The 19,601-nt window shown below is 43.6% G+C and overlaps 1 long non-coding RNA gene across 3 annotated transcripts in view; it reads left to right on the forward strand.

Annotated features, from left to right (window-relative positions):
- LOC121498034 overlaps window positions 1–19,369 on the forward strand; it is a 55,042-nt gene extending 35,673 nt beyond the window's left edge. For 2 of the 3 annotated variants that reach the window (XR_005989604.1, XR_005989601.1), the window contains one exon: window positions 9,111–11,805. This is a non-coding gene — a long non-coding RNA (uncharacterized LOC121498034). Of the gene's footprint in view, window positions 1–9,110; window positions 11,806–19,089 lie in introns of those variants that run through there. The other variant, XR_005989609.1, reaches the window with a different exon arrangement.
- Window positions 19,370–19,601: the final 232 nt, after the last annotated feature.

Here is a 19,601-nt window from a genome sequence, read left to right on the forward strand (position 1 = left end):
AGGTACAGCTTGCCCTAGAATAACCCACATCTGGGCATACCCTAGCTCAACTGACACAGCCTCCCGGGAAGCTTCTTTTCCCCAAGTCTACACTTATCCAAGAGACCCAGCCCAAAAGTTGTCCTTAGGTGTTGGCTCCAGTCACATCCCACCTGCCTTTCTCCTCTCATACCCCCACCTCCCTGTCACTGCCACCCCTGCATCCCCAACCAACAGCCAGCAGTTACAGAGACAGCTGGGGGGAGGGGGGTGGCACCTTTCTGAACAGAAAATGGGGATTCCTTGTGCTAATGAAGGACATTAAGACAAGTCCTTGTCCAGAGGACAAGTCGAGATTACTCTTTTAAATCTTGCTACTACATATTTTTTGGGATTATCTGGGATTATGGGAGTATTTGTAGAAAAAGCATCCTGAGACAAATGCCACAGAAGCGATACTCCTGGATTTATAATACCCCAGCAGCTTGTCACTGATTAATTTTTTAGTTCAGCGGTGAGTCCTATACCTATACCGTACCACTTACAATTTTCTGCCCTTCCTCTGGGTATGTAAAATCAACAGACCAAAGCTCAAGTTGGGGAGGGTCCAGGATGGTAGAACCACAATGAAATATTTTGTCAGTAGCCTCCCTGGCCATTTATCTGTTCTGAGGTTTGGCTTTTATATAGAAATATTATACAAATATGTATTTTTTCTTTTTTAAATAAAGAAATGCACTGAAAAGTTTCCTCTCCACTACTCCCACCCACCTCCTGGCCCCCTCCCCAGATGCCTCCTGCTGGCAGCAGAGCCCTAACTGGAGGCCAGGCTGCACCACTAGAGTCAAAACCACAACCAGGGAGCATTTCCATAGCACTCTTCTGTGCAAAACACAAAGCCCCACAGCACGTTTTCAGTTTCGGACCTAATTCTGACCCTTCCAGTGCAAACTGTTTCTTCACCTGTCTTTAAGGGTGTCACCTCTACAGTGCATTTTCTTGAAAAGTCACCCTTTCACAAGGCTCCTTCCTGGGACCCCCTCCTCCTGTTCTTTCCCTTTCTCCTGGCAAGGGGAGCCGCTCACTGCCCGCTTGCCGCACCCTGGCTTGGCACCCTGGCGTGGCACCCTGGCATGGCACGCGGTTCCTGGGGGAATTCTTCAAAGAAGTAGAGTCTTCGATCCCTGACCTCCTCGCCCAAACAGAGCCCGGGGTAGGAAGGCCTAGTTGTCCCCGAGGGAGCCTGGGTCTGGCCACCCACCGAGCGCAGCTGCTCTGCTAATTTTAGAGCCCTGAGAAGCCACCTGACTTCAAGGCGCTTGGGAGACACACGTGGCACCTTATCTCCGAGGCGATCAGGGTGGGGCCCCGCTCCTCCTTTCAACACCCATAACACCTTTGCAAGCTGGGAAAGTGACCTTGTTTTTTTGGAGGCTCCTCTCAATAAATGCTAAAAATAAAAAACACCTCCAGATCCGGTGGCCCAGTGCAAATTTGGCCCCGGTCTGGCCCGCAGCAGTCGGCGCGTCTGTCCGGCTGCCTGGGCTCGCCCTGCACCGCCCTGCACCGCCTCGCAAGCCAGAGGCCCATGGCACCGGCTCACCTGCTCCCCCCTCGCCCCCCCCCCCCACCTGCTCGGCCCAGCCTGTCCTCCCTCTGCCGGAGGCATCTCCTAGCACCCAGGGGGCACCCTCAGGTCACTGCAGCTTAAACTTCCACGGACCGTTTTGTCTCCTAAACAGGAGTCCCTGAGGTCCTCCTCCACTCCATCCTGCGACTGTCGTGGTGCTGGGGGGGGGGGGGGGGGGGCTCGGCCCTCACCTGCCCACGGCAGCAGTGGGTGGTGGGCTCCCGCCTCCTCCCCACATGCTGCTCAGGCCAGCTCCCAAGACGGAGTTTTTTCTAAAACCAGGCGCATCGCCCACTTCAAGTCCTTGGAGCCTTTCCTGGCGGGTTCCCTGTGCTTTGTGCCCACGACCATCACCTGGGCAGCTTTCTAAAAATGCTCGGTGCCCAGCTTCCACACCCCCTCAGCCCCAAGTGTTTTGTTCCTCAATCTTTACAAATCTCAGTATATACGGTCGGAATAGACTAAATATCAAAAATTTTTAAAGATTTTATTTGTTCATGAGAGTCACAGAGACAGAGGCAGAGACAGGCAGAGGGAGAAGCAGGCTCCCTATGGGGAGCCTGCTGTGGGACTCGATCCCAGGACCCTGGGATCATGACCTGAGCCAAAGGCAGAGGCTCAACCACTGAGCCACCCAGGCGCCCCTAGAAGGTAATGTGTACCTATATACAGATACTTCATGGAGCCCAAAGCTGCTGAAAGCACATCTGGGCCCCTGGGGTCCTGAAACCCTGAAAACCCTCAATTAGAAAGCTGCCCGGGACCAAGACATTTCTTCTCAGTCACTCATTTTGGGAATTTATGGCCTCTGGTCTCTCTTCATTACTTTTGGATCTTCTTGGCAGACGATGTCCACCACCTCTGTTTGCCCAGAGGAATCCAAATTGGCTGCTCCACAAAGGCAGGCTCGAATCCTGAAGGTGCATGTTCTCACTTGCAGCCACACTGACTGGCATCCTAAATATTAATTCCAAAGTCCCAGAAAGGAGAATCTTCTTCCAGGGATTCACCCTATTCCAGTCACCTATAGCTAAACATGGCTGCTGCATTAAGAAAGCAGGTCTTGGAGAAACAGAGATAAAATCCTAGGATGGGCAGATACCCCAAAAGGGGGTACTTGTGCTCCAAGAGTCAAAGGATTCTTACACCGTGTGATAAATGAACATAGATCAGTAATACCAAGTGCCACGTGAGCCCAGGAGGAAGCCATTATTTCTATCTTGGCTGTCAGGGATGTCTTCAAGAAGTTGACAGTGGACCTAGACCTTAAGGGATGCATAAGATTTTGGCAGGCACAAGGGAAATAAAGAATATTCTAGGTGAACAAGATTAATAGGCTACCTAGAGAGGGTATTTCCTTGTGAAAGTGCATGGAAGGAACTGGAGCCATGTCAAAATGGCGGGATCAGCAGATGAGGCTAGAAACATGGGTTCCGTCCAGACTGAGTCTTCATATCCCAGAGACTGAGTCTGGTCTTCATTGCTGCTGCGTGGGCTTCTTTCAGAGGACCTCGGTCACTCAGGTAAGGATAAAATTATGTGAGCAGACTTAGGGAAGGGCACGGAGGGTCTATGTTAGGGCAATGGGGAGATTCTCACCAGAATTTGCAGTTCAAAAAGCACTTTGCCTGTGATACCTCATCTAATCCTCATAATATCACCACCATCTAGGTAGGGCTGGCTTTTATTTTACCCATATTACAAAAGGTGAAAATGTGGTTCAATTCAGTTAAGTGACTTGCCCAGGATCACACAACTAACCAGCAGAGGCATGTCTTGAACTTAGGGCTTCCGATTCTAAAGCCTATTCTCAGTCCACTGCACCAAGCTACACAGCCATGCAAAGGCCAAACAAGAACTGCCTTGAATTATGAGACAGAGGAAGAGGATGGATTCTTCAAGAAAAACATCTTCATGATTGATTAATGACATAGAAAATTACTCAGGATAGGATACTGAGCAGTAGAGAGACGATTGATGAAACCACTATGAGCATTGTGGCGTTAATCTTTCTTAAAGTATGTATGCATTGAAAAAATGCCAAAAGGGAAAACATCAGATTGTTCTGGGTGTTTCTTATTTTTGGCTGGGAAATTCTTATTTTTACCATGATATCTTTCTATGTCTTCCAAAACTTCTACAATGAAATTGCATTAAAGTGAGAACAATACTTTTTCATAATAATAGATGTATTTTCTCATAGTAAAATAGTCAAATAGTATTCTTGCAGAATTTTTCTATCTATACAGAAGCTAATGCCATTAAAAACATACATACACAAGTAAGGGCATACTGTACCTAGTGTTCTCCACCTTGTTTTTTCATTTAATATGTCTTGTGTGTTTTCATACCTGGATCTGAAGATCTACCTCATTCTTTAGCAGTTGCATGGAATTCCATTAAATGCATGTATCATAAGTTTTGTAATCAATCCATTTTTGTAGACATACTTAAGATTTCCAAAATTTTTTATAAGTGCGTTATGTTTATATTCTTCTATGTTGCCCATCCATCTTATTGTAGATGACAATAAGTACCTCATAGTTGGAATTACTGGGTAAGTGACCATGTGCATTTACACATTGTCATATTGCCCTCACCTTCACTGACTGTGGGTTAAAACCTTTTTCAGTTTGTGCCAGCTTGATATGTGTTTGCTTGTTTGTTTGTTTAAAAAAAGGAATTCTTTTACAAAATACTTAGAAAGAAAAAGTTTCCACCGTTGAACAATATACTCTGTCCAGTCCAAAATACATCAGGTAGGGGCACCTGGGTGGCTCAGTCAGTAAAGTGTCTGCCTTCAGCTCAGGTCATAATCTCAGGATCCTGGGGTTGAGCCCCGAATTGGTCTCCCTGTTCAGTGGGGACTTGGCTTCTCCCTCTCCTTCTGCCCCTCCCCTCCCCTCCTGTTTGTTCTCTCTTGCACTTTCTGTCTCTCTCTCAAATAAATAAAATCTTTTTAAAAAAATTCATCAGGTAATCACACAGTTCTTTTAACTAAAATTGTGTAACTCAGAGTTGTAGTATTTCTCCCAGTATCCACTTACCCCAAATCTACTGTTTATTATTTATTCTCAGTGTATATAAAGTAATGAAGGCCCAATACTATTTAGAGTAGTCATCGTATGACATCAATTGCTAGTTCATAGTATAAGGCAGTAACTAAAATTTTTGTTCCTGTAATTGAATGACAGAAAAGAATGCACCATGGTTGTTGCAAAGCTCCATTGAAAACAAGGAAGACTTTCAAAGAGGGGCATTCTCAAGGTCCAGTAGAGGCCTGACCACAATCTACAGGACAAGGACAATCAAGTGCGTGAGCACGTGGGGAGGGCCAAGCGGTAGTCTGGATGATTCTCTGAGTACCTTTCAAAGGACTGCTGGTGGTGGGTCTCCTGAGGATAAACACTCCCAAATAGATCGTTCTTCTGTCTAGCCTTTCTGAGCTACTGGGTTTGTTGGTTGGTTTCCTGGCTTGCTTCTTTACTCTTTAAACTTTGAGTTGTGAGCTGAATCCAGATATTACTGCATTGTCTCCATCCCCATTCAAGGGATAGGTTTTAATAGGAAAATTTTGTTTTTTCCTCATTTTCATCATTTCAATAGATTTGAAATTTTCATCATTTCAATAGATACCAAGAAATAATTCAAATGAAATCAACATTGGTTCCTTTTGAAAACTCTAAATATTTTCACTAGAAGGGCTTCTGTATTAAAGTTTCTTCCTTTAAGAAACCAAAACTACAAGCCAGTATTATACAAAATGAGAATCCCTTCAAAGCAGAAACAAAGCCAATGAATGTGCCCTCTGCCATCATAATACTCAGCATGGTATTACAGTGCTGACAACAACATTCTGAGAAGGGCAAGAAACAGAGGCATCTAGACAGGAAAGGACTAATCAAAGTATCTTTGGGAGATATTATTATACACTTATGAAATTCAAGAGGTAAATGGAGAGCTAGGGAGTCTAAGACAAATTCACAAAATTTGGTGCTATTCTTTATACTAGTGGTACACGTAGAAAAAGTGATTCCATCCTATTACAGTGACAAAAAACATAAATTCTTGAGGATTGACTCAACTTGGAATTAAAAAATTTTATCTTATTGAAAGAAATGGAAAACACCATAGTAGGACAAATAAAGGGAGAGGGGAAAAATGGCAAAATCTACCTTGCTTCTGGCTAAGAAGAAAATGCGGTAAATAGATTTTATTTTTTCAAGATAATATATTTTAAATTAGTATGTGAACTTAATGCAATTTTAAGTTCCCCTAAAATAATTTATACAACTTGCCAAATAACATGAAATTAATTCAAAACAAGGAGCAGTCAAAAAAACAAAATCTTTGTTTTTAATTTATTGATGAAATCCTGTTAGAGTTTGAAGCATACAACAACAAAATCTTTATGAAAATTGTATAATATTACCATCAAAACAGGAAGGGGGGAAGTCACTAATTGTAAAAAATGGAAATTTCAGAAATAGATTCAACAGCTTGAGGAACAAAATATTTTAGGGGAGGAAAGAGAACACAAGCAGTATCATAATAAAAAAAAAGAAACATTATTTAAGCAAAACTATAGGAAAATGGGGGAATAATTATATATGCATATATATTTATGCTTGGAATGAATTATTGAGAAGGTATCTGGTGTCTTGCCTTTTTTTGTGATTTGTTTTTGTGGAGGCCTTTTTTTTGGCCACCTGCTATGGGCTCATCAGCAAAAGCTGAGCAGAATTTTCCCCTTAACCCCCTCAGAAAAGGCAGCCAGGCTTTGTGTTCCTGTGTTCCTGGTTCCCAAGGGACACAGTTAGTGTTTTGGGACAAGCCTTTGTTTGGGAGGACAGGCTTCCGGGCAGAAGGAGCCTGGAGGTGGAGCGAGGGTGGGATTGGGGGCCATAAGGTGTCTAGAATTGGAAAGAGGCTTGATGCCAGGCAGAGAGTGGTTGGTTCTCCAGTTTGAGGGTTCTCGGAGGAGAGGGTCCTCCCCAGCACCCAGGAGGTGGCGAGACCTTGAATGGGGGATGGCTGCTTAGATGTTGTCAGGGCCCTACATCAAGCTGCAGGCCATCTGGCCTGGTGAGGAGGGGTAGCCGCAGGGCCTACTAGCCTTCAGGAGGTCCATGTGAGTTTGGCCAAGGAGCATCTGCAGCGACCAAATGGGTTACTGACAGAGGCCTCTCTCCCCATCCTCGTAGACCGAGTGAACCCTGAGGGCCTGCAACAACCCCGGGAGAGCCCACGGATGGCAAGGACCTCCACCCAGTGAGGAGCCCCTACTACTGGGTTCAGGGAGTCAATATTGAGCTAGAAAAATAAAGTGATATTTCTAGTACCTAGAGCACAGTGGAAGAGTTCATACCTATTCCATGCATCATACGTTTTGACAAACCCAGGTGGTTCAAAGGATTATTAAACAACTATTTTGAAAACTAGAAAATGGGCTAGTATATTTATCCCAGTGGTGGAGGCCAGATAGATTTCTGGGCACCAAAATGAATCAAAATTAAAACAAAAAAACACAAAAGATTAGACAAAATGGTCCCTCCAAAATATACACCCTGGCCCAGCGCATAGAGAAATACAATCACGTATGGTACCCAGGTTGCCCCCAAAATGGCTCGGATTCATTCTAACTCAGGACCAGCCATAATGAATCCACTAGGAACTTTTAGCAAAATGTCTTAATTACAGTGGTGTAAGCCCAGCAGCATAATCTGCATTTTTCACTGAATGTGATGCAGAGCCCAAGTTCACCAAGGACTTACTCAGCTTCTGTAGGGTCTTTCTAGAGACTGCTTTCTGAAGCAATGCTGAGAAGGGCTCAGGCCTTGCCCACCCCAGTGAACCAGCCATTTGTGCTCTCTCACAGCACAAGTGGCTGCCCCTGAAGTAGAGCTGAGCCTAAAGGCATAAAACAAAGCCAACCTAGCAGTTCCTTGTGAGGCCCAACCCACAACCCTGGTCTCCTTAGCAGGAGGTAGAAATCCAATAGCCAGCAAGGGGAGAACCATTTGACCCTACAATGCAGCCAGGGAAATTTTGAGGTGAAAAGGGGGGAGGGTGCTAGGGTTACATGGTGTGTTAGGATTCTCCAGAGAAATAGAACCAGTAAGAGGTACACATATAGGAGATATATATATATAACATATATATATAATATATATTTTATATGGGATGCCTGGGTGGCTCAGCGGTTAAGTGTCTGCCTTCAGCTCAGGGTGTGATCCCGGGTCTGGGGATCAAGTCCTGCATCGGACCCGGCGAGGAGCCCACTTCTCCCTCTGCCTGTGTCTCTTCTTCTCTCTGTGTGTCATGAATAAATAAATAAAGTCTTAAAAAAAAAGACATGTATTTCATATATATAAAATATATTTCATATATAAATAAAATATTTTATAGGAGATATATAAAATAATATTTCATATATGATATACATTTCATCTATGTTATTATATTATATATAATATACATATGTGTATATATACATTCCCCCCTTCTATATATATGGCACAGTGGGGAAGAATTGGCTCACATGAATAAGGAAGGTGAGAAATCCCACTGTCATCTGTAAGCTGGAAATCAAGCAAAACCAGTGTCATTTCAGTCTAAACCCCAAGGTCCAAGAACCAGGAGAGCAGATGATGTAAGTCCCAGTCCCAGTACAGCAGAAGACCAGTGTTCCAGCAGACAATGTCAGAGAGCAAATATTCCCTTCTTCCACTTCTTTGGTTCTATTCAGTTCTTCAACAGACTGGCTGATGCCCACCCACATTAGGGAGGGCGATCTGCTTTCCTCGGTCTAATCCAAATGCCTATCTCTTCCAGAAACACGCACGGACATACCCAGAGATAATGTTTAAGTAGACCTCTGGGCATCCTGTGACCCAGACAACTTGACATATAAAATTAACCATCACACAGGTGTGTAGGGGTTCAGCAGGATTACTCACCTAACACTGGTTGTAAAACTGATTGCCAACGTGTGTCTCATTAGCGGGCTTGAATTGGCTGATCATTTCGACTGAACCAAATGGCGGTTCCTGATAGAATTTTTTTAGTTTCTCAGATTTCATTCCACTAAAATTTCAGAATGAAATTGGGAATCACGGGTTGTTGACAAAGGAAACTAGGTATGAATGAATTCCTGAGTCCTTGACTCAGGTTTGAGTCACATGGATTTTCATTCAACATCATTATCATTAAAAGTAAATGAGTATAGCTAGCGTTCGCCTAATGGAATGTCGGAGCACATGATTCACTATTGTGAAAATTCAATGATCCTGACCAACTGAGTCAACCAAGTCAAATTTAAATACGTAATAAAAGTAAATATTATACTTGTAGTGAACCCATTTAACATTATGATTAGACCGTTAATGACTATAAGTATGGTAATTGACATTTTCCAAGTTCTTGTAGTTTTGTTTTCTCTTTCCACAAAGGATGCTTCTTCCTGTGGCTGCCAGACTCTGACTCTTTTCTTTCCTTTTAGACAGCAGCCCAAGACAGAGTTCCGAGTTCCACATTTAATCAATCAGGATGTTGTTACCATTCAGGCTAATGGCAAGAGCACCCAACTCTGTGCTCCAAGACCGGAGTTAGAGTCCTCGCACCCCATTTATGAGTATGTAACCTCGTGGAACTTACCTGAAGGTACAGAGCTGAGGCCTCTCCTCCATAAGACGGAAATAATCACACCTGCTCTTACAATCTTCCCGGAGGCATGTGGTGAGGTGCAACTGAGATATTATACACAAGTCTTTGTAAAGCAGAGAGCCTCATAAATTGTAAGGTATTATTATTGGCACTCTCTAGGAATCAATGTGCTTAAACCTTAGAGTATATTAAAATCACATGACTTGCTGGCTTAAAAGGATGATTTCTAGGCCCTACACACAATCTGGTTAAGGAGATGCTGGGTGGAGCTCAGAGATAAAGATTTTCATCACTCAGTCACCACCACCACCACCACCACCACCACCACCCTTTCCCCTGCCGTGTGATTTGCATGTGAATGGTCCAGGGATGACACTTGAAGAAGTGTTGATGTGAGGGTGAGACCAAGCATTTCAGAAGAACTTCAGAAATGGCCCTAAAGAAAAATAAATCAGATCCTGACAGTTTTGGATTAAGTACCCAATATCTAATGGTTTTAAGTGATAAGCTTAAATAAGCTACTGAACTGATGGCCTGTTGGAAGACATTACCCTAATGAACTTACTAATGAAAAAAGAGATTTATTGTAGAATTGCTTTTAGAGTTGGTTGGAAATAATGGAAAAGCCCTTTTCCTTTCCACTGTACCTAGCTCCCTCTAACCCTATTTCAGGTCAGTGTTTCTGGCTTCACTCCTTCTCTGATGTGATTTCTGTACTGAATGAATGCCTTCCTTCTGGTTGTTCCTTTCCATTTTGGGGTGACTAATGGAGTCCTGTCATTGTAATGAGGCTGAGTACCGAGCCATGTGAGCATGCCACAAGCCAGATGGATGGGGAGGAATCAAAGCTTCAGAGATTCTGGGAACCACTGGTGCATCCAAGAGGGGAAGTAATAGAACTGTTGTCTCTCAGTAGCCACAAAATCAAATGATAACTATTTTGTCGCTCGGAAAGATTGCACGGAGCTAGCCCTCAGCTAAATTATTAAGTCACTGAAATTGACTCTGATATTCCTCCACTATCTCCACTTCCAGGTCATTTGCATCATCTCCCCCTCCTCTCTTGGCCAGGGACTCAGGAACCCCATTTTGATATCCTACCCTGCCCTCTCTGATTAGTCAGAACCCAGGAACTTTTTCTTTTTCTATGACAACACCCAACTGCCCACTGGCCCAGTGTCCCTGGTGTTAGAGGAGGTGGTGAGGATTCTAATTAACCTGATCAACCTATTTGTCCTGAGATTCGGTGTGTCACTCCTCCAAGGTTAATGGGGACTTTCTGAAAAGATGTTTTAATCCCAAAGAATATGGATTCTAGGAATTACAGGCACTTCAGGTAGCCTTGGAGGAGGGGGGCTCTTGGGCAGCTAGAGGAGAAATTCTCAGGTAGCAGCCCTCCCTGGGTCACACCACCTGGAGAGGAGGTAATACTGACAGCTCTGCCCATTTCCAAGGCGTTTATCTGGGGACTCCATGGATCCATTTGGACTCACCAGTAAAATGACTCCCTCTAGCCTCTGGAGGAAAATTTCCTGAAAAGGGAGAGCCACATTATTTCATTGAATCCTCTTAGCAAACACACACAGGAAAGTGCTATGCTGCTGCTTATAGAGTGAACCACTGGGGGCTCTTCAAAGATGGTACAAACTGAAGGTTAAATTCATCGATGCCAAGAATGGACTCTACTGACCCTAAATTAGTATGTTAACCCAAATTAAAAAAGAAAAAGATACTCTACCTCCACCAGTGGACAATCAGTATAAGCCCAACTCCGTTGCCACAGGGATTGGTTCTGGCTGAAACTAAGCTAATCAGTTCATGACATCCCCTTGGCTGCATTTGACCTTATTCAGGTCAATGAAAAGCAAGAAGATGTCAGAGGGTTTCTGGGAAAGGAACTTCATTGTTTTGACAAGAGTGTCTTTGGATGTCATTCTTTCTCTCTCTGAAAATTGATAAGGAAGCATATATTCATCTTTTTGTTAGCAGTCATCTTGCCCCATGAAAGAGAGCCAGCCTTAGGATGAAACTGACACCAAAGGCAAAACAAAGATCTGGAACAAAACTGATTCCTTGATATTATCATTGAGCGGCTAAATCAAACTAACACTGAAGCCTTCCCTACCTCCGGACTGCCAGCTATGTAAATAAATGAGTTAGGATTAGGTTCAGTGGCATGTAACTGAAAACTCCAAATACCAGCGCTTAAACAAGCTAAAGGTTTATTTCTTTCTCAGGTTAAAAAAAAAAAAGGTCCAGGAAGATATTTCCAGGAATAGCCTTATGTGCGGTAGCTCCGCCATCTTAACACATAACTTATTTCCTGTGGCCCAAGATGGCTGCGCCAGCAACTCCCATCACACCTGAATCCAGTCAGCAAGGAGAAGAGGGAAAGCCATTTCCCAGAGAGTGTACATAGCACTTCTGTGTATGTGAAGTAACTTCATTATTGGCCACACCTAGCTTCAGCTGTGGCTGAGAAATGTTGTCTTTTTTTTTTTTTAAGACTTATTTATTTATTTTAGAGTGCATGCACATGCAGGTGGGGGGGAGAGGGAGGGAGGGGGATGGAGAGAATCTCAAGCAGACTCCCCACTGAGCAGGAGCCCATTACTGGGCTCGATCCTATGACCCTGAGATCATGACCAGAGTCAAAACTAAGACTTGGATGCTTAACCAACTGAGCCACCCAGGCACCCAGAGAAATATCGTCTTTGTTCTATGGGGCCATATGCCTGGCTAAAACTTAGAGTATTTTTACAAGTATAAGCTCTTGGTAAAAGAAAAAATGGATGTTAGGGGATAACCACTACTCTCAGCCACAGTGTGACCTCCTTATTCTTTAAGGCAGTTTGAGTCGGGTTCCCTGTTACTTCCAACCACACAGAAACATGTCCTAACTGGTGCAGCCTCATAAAGCCCCCATTTACTTGCCATCTCCAATCACATGCTGAAGGATAAAAAAAAGAAGTCCTTCACTGGGAACATCTCAAGGTCCTCCCTTGTTTTTCTCCTCAGGCCTGGGACAGCACCTGGCACAGAGAAGCCCTTGATAAATATTTGCTGAATTGAACAAAATTAACTAAGAAGATTCAAACAGAGAGAATTCAATAGAATGTTGGCATTGCAACCTGTCAGCTCTGGCCTTGGGGGGAGTCATAAAACCTTCTGAGCCTCAGGTTCCTTGCTTGTAAATGCAAGAGAAGTAATACCTAACTCTAAACATTGTCATAAATAGTAGTGACACTGTAGGTAAAGCTCCTAGCGACAATTCCTGGCACATACCTACATGGGTGACACACACACACCGTGTATGTGTATTTCTTTTTTCAAAATTAGGATTACGTGTATTACAGGTTTTGAAGGAACACCGAAATTGAGAAAAAGTTGTGTTTGGGCAATGTTTCAAATATCTGCAAACTCTACTGGCCATTATTCATTCTTATGCTTAGGAAAATATGAGTGTTGGTTTCAAAGGAAAGAATACTTTGAAGAGATTTTTTTTGTTAAAACTCTGAAGCCTACTTAGATATCAAATAGTTATTTAGTGAGTAAAGTGTGAATGAATCAGAACATATGTATTGAGTTTATCTTGGAACCCTGTGTGCGTAAAACCCAACTACAAAATGTGCTTTGCATTTTCTTGCTGTTTAAGGGCTGGAAAAACAGCATGGCATTCTCTTGAACCCGAAATGACCTTGAACTCAACAAACAGACCAGACTGATGAAGAACCCCAGGTCGCTTTTCGGGGTCTAAACCACAGTAAGGGATACACGACCCAATATGACTTGGGATTCTCTGTATTTGCTTGTTTTGTTTGGTCTGACTCAGAAACCTGAGAGAGTAAGTAGAATTAATCTCTTTATCCAGCTGTCAGGGTCTGAAAACAAAGAGACAAATATCACCCCTGTGAAGATATCCTCTTATAAGAAATGCACGGATTCATAAAGAATTCAGAGTTCGCTTTTAAGATGAAGCATAGATAAAGCTTAGCAAGAGGAGCTGAAGGGAGTGAAGGGGATTTAAGAAAGTTAATGAGGACCCACTCACTGGTCCACCTTCCGTTTTGGAGACGAGGAAGCCACGCCACAGAGAAATAAACGGCTGTTCTACACAGAGGTTGGCCGTGAGCAAACTTACCCCTTTTTCTCATCTCTCAACTGATTTAGAATCCAGCAGGGAAGAGGGTATTCATTTCACGCCCTCACTGACCCATCAACAGGCAAAGGTGGGATGACCTGGAACTCAGACTCCCAAAAATATTGCTAAGAAATGTCTATGTCTGTGATGAGAGGCTGTCGACACTTGCCCACAATACCTTTCATGTTCAAGTGTAGAAGTTTGGCACCTCAAGGAGCCCTGGCTCATGTTGGCCCAGGTCCAAAACTGATTCCTTAAGAAAATCCTGGCTGTTCCTCAGACACATGCCCCACTCCCAGCACAGCTCCAGGCAGGGCTGGGGGGCCTTTGATCTAGACAGGGCTTCTGGCCAGACTCTTTTAAGTTTCACAACTGAGCATTAAACCTCCCACCTGCCCACATACCCACCTGGGTTTCAAAGAAAAAGCTCTGCCTATCAGGAAAATAAAGGATTGCTGAGTTCCAGACTTCACTAGAGAAGATAATGTTGAATTGTTTACCACCCCATTTTCCTGAAAAAAAAAAAAAAAAAAACAGTAAGATCATCTGGCTGGGACACTGAGTGGCTCAGTGGCTGAGCGTTTGCCTTTGGCTTAGGTCATGATCCCTGGGTCCTGGGGTCGAGTCCTGCATCGGGCTCCCCATAGGGAGCCTGCTTCTCCCTCTGCCTGTGTTTCTGTGTCTCTCATGAATAAATAAATAAAAATCTTAAAAGAAAAAAGAAATCATCTTGTTTAGGAGAGGTACCTAAATATTTGCTATAAGAGTGTTTACAGAGGTTGTCAGGAAGAAATAGACTAGTGACTTCCTGCTGTGTTTGCCATGAAACTCTTGGAAGCTACCATTCAGAGCATCCTCCAAAATCCTCCTTCTGATGACCAGTGTGAGGAATATCTCAGACTGTTGTGCTCGGGAAACTTCATCTCCCCTAAGACAAATGAAATGCTTTTGCTCTCAGTAATTGAAATACCACTTTTCCTTCTTTGCCTTGGCTATATGGATGCCCGGGCCAAGCCTCAGCCTTGAAGTCCATTCACAGACGCTCTATCAACCCTTATGGTTGGGATATCTGTCTTGCTCCTCTTAATCTTTCTTGCTTCTCTTTATTCTCCCACTTTTATTGATTTTGGTGTATTTATTCCCTTTTAAGGCCATTTAAAAATTCTTTTGCAAGGAAATGAGATATAACTAAATAAAATTAAAAGATTCAATGATTGCTTGAGGCTGGGTAGGAGGGGTTGTGTGGGAGGAGAGACAACTGCAAAAGGATATGAGCCAACTTCTTGGAATAATGGAATTTCTATATCTTGGTTGTGGTAGTGGTTACGTGGGTACATGCCTTTGTCAAAATTCATCTAACTGAACACTTGAAATAGTGCATTTTATTGTAAGTAAATTAAACCTCAATAAAGTTGATTTATTCATCCAATTGATATTAATGTTTCTCTTAACTGCAGGCGCTTTGCATGGTGTTGGGCAGAGATAGTGCACAGTTGTATAGGTTGTTCACTGAACAAGGGTACCAGGACAAGGGACCAGGAAGGGCTGAAATACAGCCCATGCCTGCCTAGCTCATCAAACCAGGCATCCAGCAAGGGTCTGGGCCTTCTCAGAAGAAGAAGCAGCCTTTTATATTTTGGAAAAGGCATTACATGTATATGGATTCCTGGAAGCTTGGTTCTGAAGATAGCGTGGGAATGAATATAGACAATTCCCTGCCCTTGTAGTTTAGGGGGAGGTTATGATAAGCCAGTAAACATATATTATATATTATGATAAACACCGCATGGAAATAAGCAGGATGACGTAATGGAAAGTGTCAGACTGGGGGAGATGCTTACTCTAGATAACTCAACAGGAAGGACTTCTTTTAAAAGATGGCATTTCAGCTGAGACCCAGGCGGTGAGAAGCACCCAGCCTGGGCCAGAAGAAAGCACCCCCGACAGAAGGAACTGCAAGAGCAAATTCCCAGGGGCAGGAGAACGTGGCCTACTCAAGGATCAGAGAGAGGGCCTGGGGGCTTGCAATAGCAGACTGGGGAGTGCACGGGGGACCATAGTACAACTAATGCTCAAAAAGTGAGGCATAGGCCTTGAGAAGTGGCTCCGAATACTAACCGCACCACGAAACATTTTATTTCTTGGAGATTTTAGACTTGAAAGGGACCTCCTTCCTCTGTAGATAGTTCTCCTGTAACAGGTGTAAAGAACAAGGGCCAGCTCGCTCTGAGAACTGACAGCACAAATTGGCTCAGAACTCGGGCTCGGGGAGATCCCTGGGTGGCTCAGCGGTTCAGCGCCTGCCTTTGGCCCAGGGCGTGATCCTAGAGTCCCAGGATCGAGTCCCACCTTGGGCTCCCTGCATGGAGCCTGCTTCTCCCTCTGCCTGTGTCTCTGCCTCTCTCTCTCTCTCTCTGTGTGTCTCCCATGAATAAATAAAATCTTTAAAAAAAAAAAAAAAAAAAAGAACTCGGGCTCGGCGTCAGTCCAGTTCAGGTATCATTTACTGATTACCCGCCATGTGTCAGATGCTATTTCTCGCCTGTGAGTCTGGAGCTTTCCAGGCTTGGAAGGGTCCAACAGCACACGGGACTGAACTTCTGAAACTCCGCTGCTGGAGACATTTAACAGAAGAAATCACTTCCCTTAGTTAGCTGCAGGGGGTTCATCAGAAGAGTATTTCACAAGACTTGACTTTGCCTCCTTTTAAAAAGTCTTTCGGTTCCTGAAATTGAGATACAGTTTTTGAATGATTTGTGTGTTAACACAACCGATTCTGAAGCTAATTCAGTGTTGAGAGCCCTAAGCGCGAGAGGACTCTGTGAAGGGAACCACAGGAAGGGAGGTCGCAAGGGTATAATCACGGGTGAAAAGTGCTGGTGATCAATCCCAGCATCATTTCTGAAATCCAAGAAACGCAAGACTGGGATGGAAGCCTTGCAAAGAGAATTTCAGATCTCACACCCAAGCCAGGCCTCGGAACACTATGACACCCACCACATTTCCTTCATTTGCCTGTATCCACCGCCTGTAAATGGCAGGTGCTCACGGCAACCAGCTCTGCTGAAGCTGTACCTCTGTTGCTGTTAAATGATTTGCTGGCTAGCAAAACCAAACTTCTTGGAATGATATTCTCCCCCTATCATCTCTCCTTCAGTTAAAGAAGCTACTGCTATGCAGGTAAGCACCAGCCCACAGAAATCCACCACGAAACCACAACTTTCCTCCATATCTCATCAAGTTCAATAGTAACAGAAATGAAACCTCCCATCCTCAACACAAACTTGACTGTCCTACTCGAGCAGATCAAAAGCTAGTTAAGAAAACACAGCTAGTATTTAAGAGATGTTTTTCCCTTGAGCATGAGGGTTATTTTTGTTTTTGTGTTCCTTTTAAAGAAAGTGGCTTCTTTTCTTTTTTTCACCAGCACATGGGTATTTTCTTTACTGACCCCTAATGCATAGATGCAGCCTCCTGGCAGTCAAGTCCACACTAAACAGCTTTGTTTAATTCAAACTCATGTGGATCCTTTCCACGGAATGGATTTCCGGGCTCAGTCTGGGCTGACCTCGAACTGCAGGTGCAGTAGACTCAAACCATTTGCTACCCAGATTGCTGCTGCTTCTGGAACTTCCCACTCCTTCTTGAGAGTTCCCATCCCCTAGGATCTACCTCTCAGGCCACACTTGATGGGTCCAGGGGCAGCTGGGCCTCAAAAACTGACCAGGAACCGTGCGAAGCCTTCAGGCAGCATCCAGTGGTACATCTCTGCTTCTCTCTGCTTTCCTTTTTCCTCAACTTGCTCTGTTGCTCAGTCTGTGTGGTAGAAGACGGCAGTCAGTCTCTCTGAAGTTAAGAGTCTTGTTTGTAGGTAACAGGATCCTAGATGGGCCTGAATCTCAATAAGAGCCAGCAGCTTGAATACGAGTGTGAGCAGGAGTCTCACTCCATCACTTTTCCCTGTTTCTTCCTACACGCACCTGTGCCAATCCTCTCTCACTGCAGACTCACTCTCTATCCCTTGATCCACTAAGTACATGATGGCTACAGCCAACAGCACCTAGAGTTATAACTCTTCAAGAGAGCAGTTAAAATGACTTGGAATCTTGGTTTAATCTAAATCCCTGGGGAAACTCTTTGATTGTTTTTCTATGACGTATCATTGGCATTTGGGGCAGGGCAATTCATGCAGTCTGGAACTGTCCTATGTATGGCAAGGTAATTAACGTGGTGGCCCCTGCCCATGAAATGCCAGTTGCTCCCCTACTCTACTAATTGCAATGACCAAAAAATGCATTAACCCTCTACCAGATGTCCCTGGGGGGTAGTATCAGCCCAGGGTGAGAATCACTGCATCCCACATTCCAACTCAACCTGGTTCAGTTCTGAGGTCGTATTCTTGGAGAATTCTGATACTCGTCATAAATGGCCAAATCCTGAGAGGAATCTCCCTTGGAATATATCTTAGAGGACAGAGGTGTATGGCACTCAAAATGAAATTTTTCATTTCTTTGTGATTCTGAGTCAGCCGTATCTGTTTCTAAAACAAAAAAATGTTTAGGTTTTTTTTAAGTCACATCTTGCTTCTGCTGAACTGCGGATTTATTTTTGTTGCACAATGACACGATGGTGAAATCAAGGATGTGGTAAACACTTGTTTCTTTTTAATCATATAATGTAATTAGTAGTCCAAAATAGGGAAATATTTACTTCTGAGATGGCATTTTCCTTTGGACTCATACAACCAAATACCAATGCATGCCAAATGTCCCTCCTTCTGGTACTCCAGGGACAATGGAGTGGGAGGATGACCAGAGAGAGAGAGAGAGAGAGAGAGAGAGCTTGCCATGTAAGGTAGTTTTTTCCTTCACAGTATTCTAGGTTTGGCTATGAGCAGCTCTGCCCTGTCCCCATATCTGACCTTGAGGACCATAATATAATCCTTAGGCTCATTACACAAGTGGTTTAAGAGGAATTAAAGGTAGGTTGGGGATGATGAAGGCAGTGGCTTTAAGGCAAAATTTTAAAAAACTGTTGTTACAACCCTGGAAAATATGACTCAGAGCAATAGCTCTGGCACCCTTTAAGACTACTGATGTTCCTTGGGTTCTAGCTTGGAGCCTTCACTGGCAAGAAAGAGGAGGTCTATCACTAAGTTTATGGTCTGAAAAAAATATTCAATTTGGTTTCTGAACCACTGTGATAAACTAGTAAAGTACCTCTGAAATAATGGTATTATAAGCAGCAGAGCCATATGGTAGAAAGAGAACTAATACATGGCAAGAGATATGGATTGTAGAATAAAAAAGGATCCATGAGTGAATCTATACTGATATGAATGACTATATGAATGAATGAATGAATGAATGAATGAATGAGGAGGGAGGAGAAATTTTCCTTACAGTAGGATTCTAACTAATAAATGTAGGAGAAAGGATAGAATTAGAGAATTGCCACCTGGCAACCACCACATTAATAGTTGCTTCAGGTGAGAGTCACTCATGGGTGATAAAATTAGTGGGTGAAGTGTGATGAGAAATATACCTACAAAGTGTCAAGGTATCTCCTCACAAGATATTTATTAATAACAAAGGGAGGGGAGAAATGGAAGCTTTCTTATGGAGAAAACTGGCAGACACCGTCTTAACTACGTGATCAATGTTCATATCACCAGAAATGGAACAAATGCCTCCATGTGTGATGCCTCCATGTGTGATGTCTTAAGTGAGAAGACATGAGAAGTTCTCTCCTGTGTGATTTGGACCAAAAATGCAGAACTTGAATTTAATCAAGAAAAAACATCCAACAAACCCAAATCTAGGGAAGTCTTCAAAAGAACGGACCTTACTCTTCAAAAGTATCAAGTTCCCACAGGACACCTGGGTGGCTCAGTGGTTGAGCATCTGCCTTCTGCTCAGGGAGTGATCCCGGAGTCCCAGGATTGAGTCCCACATCAGGCTCCCCTCCAGGAGCCTGCTTCTCCCTCTGCCTATGTCTCTGCCTCTCTGTGTGTGTGTGTGTCTCTCTCATGAATAAATAAATGGATAAATCTTTTTTTAAAAAGTATCAAGTTCCCCAAAAGAAAAACTGAGGGAACGTTCCAGATTGAAGAAAATTGAAGCAGGACATCACAACTAAATTTGTGTGACTCTGGATTGGATCCTGGACCCTCAGGGACACTAGTGG

This window comes from Vulpes lagopus, chromosome 1 (genome assembly GCF_018345385.1).
Source record: "Vulpes lagopus strain Blue_001 chromosome 1, ASM1834538v1, whole genome shotgun sequence".
Classification (NCBI taxonomy): Eukaryota; Metazoa; Chordata; class Mammalia; order Carnivora; family Canidae; genus Vulpes; species Vulpes lagopus.